Consider the following 2,347-nt stretch of genomic DNA (forward strand, 5'->3'; position numbering starts at 1 on the left):
CACCGGCGGGCACAGCAAAGCTGGGACTCATGTTTGAAGGAAGGAAAAAAATCGAACGAGTAACCCAGCACTGTTCTTTCCAGATCCATCCCGCTGGCCCTCTTGTTTCCCACGTTTTTGAAAACTGGCCACTCTGACCTCAGATCCCTAAATTGGCAGCCACTGAGACCTGCCTCTCAGAAGCCAAAGCCCTGGCACTTTCCAGGCTGAGCAGGACGAGGTTAAGGCAGGCTGGAGGCTGGTCCAGGACAGCTGAGGGCCGACCGTGGGGGGTCATGGAGAGGCCACCACTGGGGCCGCTACACGTGACATGGGATTTGGGCCATTGGGTAGAAGGCGTGGAGATGGGGCACTGCCAGTGGAGCCAGGGAGGAAAGAGAGCACTCTCCAAATTGTCTTCCAGGGTTTCCGTGAGCATTTTATTAACTCAGAATCTGTCAGGAATAATACTAGGGAGTTACCTTTCCCTGAAGATGGCTCTTGTCAGAGTAGTGAGATAGGCGTGGTGGGGGGGTGGAAGAGGAATGGGAAGCTCAGTTTATAAATATTAAGATCAGCAATGGTGTGCCGCTGGCAGGAGCAGAGGGAGCCTGGAGATTTGGGTGCTGCAGTTGGTAAGTGGTTGCAATCCAGAGAGTGGGACTGAGGTCCTCCCTTGTCATGTTAGCATCCCGTTTCCTGGGCGGGGGTCTGACATCCCGCAGATGGTCATTTCACTCATGGCGGCTTTGTCTCTCTTCTCTCACCCCAGACTCAGCTTCACACTCCAGGGCTGCACACCACCAGCCACCGTCATGTTAACCCCTTCCCAGATCAATGTGTCCCTCACCTGGAGCCCAATCTGCTGGACAGCCTGGGACCGTCCATTTTCGGGGTGGTGGACAACCTGGTGGCCATCGTGCTGCTGTGCGAGTCGCGCAAGGAGCAGAAGGAGACCGCCTTCTACACACTGGTATGCGGCTGGCCGCCACCTACCTGTTGTTCACTTTGCTGGTGAGCCAGGTGACCATCGCCACGTACATGAAGGGCGGGTAACCTGGGGCCAGCCCCTGTGTGAATACAGCATCTTCATCCTGCTCTTCTTCAGCCAGCCCGGCCTCAGCATCATCTGCACCCTGATATCTATACAGGTAATTTGTGTTCCAAATTCTCAGAGGAGTTTCATAAGCTTTATGTTTCATCTGGGTTATAAACATAGTCCTCAAATGCATAAAAAAGAAATCATGCCAGGATTGAATTTCAGCAGGAATAAGTTTATTTTACCTATTCAAAATTAAAATAATTTTGTTTTGTTTGAAAATGTGTTTTTGTTAAAGATATGTTTTTGAAAAAAATTTAGGTGAATATTTAATAATGTCCCCTTTTCTATCCCAAGAAGTAATTTCATAGTTTATTTAAATTTTTTAACAAAAATGTAGCATAGATTTTTTTTTAAAAAATAATTGCATATTTTAACTCAATATATCCAAAATACTGTGTCAACATGTAATCAATGTAAAAATTAGTAGAGATAGTTTGCATTCTTTTTTCATATGAAATCTTTGAAATCCATTGTATATTTTACATTTTAGTACTTCTCAACTAACTCAAATGTGAAATTTTCATCGAGAATATCTGAACTGTATTTAGATTAATAAAAATTGCAGTTGAAAAGTTCAACATAGATTTAGTAGGGGGCGTGCAGCCAGCTTGCAAATCAGATCTCGGCTGAGCGGCCAGGCAGCCAACCCCCGAGGAGTGGCCTGCTGGCGTCCCCCGCGCCAGGAGTTGAGGATGTCTTACAAACCCATCACGCCTGCCCCCAGCAGCACCCCCGGCTCCAGCACCCCTGGGCTGGGCACCCTGGTCCCTACAGGAAGCATCCCGTTGCCGTCGGGCTCAGTGCCAGGAGCCGCTGCCCCTTTCAGACCACTGTTTAACGACTTTGGACCGCCTTCCATCGGCTATGTGCAGGCCATGAAACCACCTGGCGCCCAGGGCTGCCAGAGCACCCACCCGGAACTGCTGTCGGTCACAGGGGAGATGGGCAAAGGGATCCGGACCACCTTTGCTGGCAGCAAGAGCACCACGGAGCACCTGAAGACGGGGATCATCTATCCCTAGTCAGAGTGCCTGGCAAAAACAGGGCGGAACCCACGTACTTAACAGGAAGCTCCTAAGCCTCTGTGTCTGGACTTTTCCCGGCCACTCCAGAGCACCTGCTTCTCCCTGGCCCTCATCTCTAGTTGCACTAACCATCCTGGGCTTCCTGTTCTGTGTCCCTTGATGGTGCCCACAGGAGCCAAGGGGCGGCTCTCACTCCAGGTGGCAGCGCTAACGATCCTCCCTTCCCCCCACCCCACCCCGC

General features: G+C 50.6%; 1 pseudogene; it reads left to right on the forward strand.

The window, feature by feature from the left end:
* Positions 1-1,671: 1,671 nt before the first annotated feature.
* On the forward strand, positions 1,672-2,111 carry LOC105503313 (annotated as a pseudogene).
* The last annotated feature ends 236 nt before the right edge of the window (positions 2,112-2,347 follow it).

This window comes from Colobus angolensis, unplaced genomic scaffold, assembly GCF_000951035.1.
Source record: "Colobus angolensis palliatus isolate OR3802 unplaced genomic scaffold, Cang.pa_1.0 Scaffold848, whole genome shotgun sequence".
Classification (NCBI taxonomy): Eukaryota; Metazoa; Chordata; class Mammalia; order Primates; family Cercopithecidae; genus Colobus; species Colobus angolensis.